The following is a 207-nucleotide window of genomic DNA, read 5'->3' as shown; positions in this document are numbered from 1 at the left end:
ATTGACTCTCGAATAATATGCATCTTGTAGGATTCTACAGGATTCTACACATGCATCTCTAACCCATCATATCACCGGAAGTTCGGTAGGGGAGGGGTGGGAGGGAGGGGACCCCCTCTCCCCTTCACCAGGCAGATACTGACTTGAATATGGATTAAGTTCGGTCTGAAGCCGTCGCTGCCAAGTTGCTCTAAGTCCTATTTCCAA

This window comes from Penaeus monodon, chromosome 20 (genome assembly GCF_015228065.2).
Source record: "Penaeus monodon isolate SGIC_2016 chromosome 20, NSTDA_Pmon_1, whole genome shotgun sequence".
Lineage (NCBI taxonomy): Eukaryota > Metazoa > Arthropoda > Malacostraca > Decapoda > Penaeidae > Penaeus > Penaeus monodon.
This window is presented reverse-complemented; position numbering follows the sequence as displayed.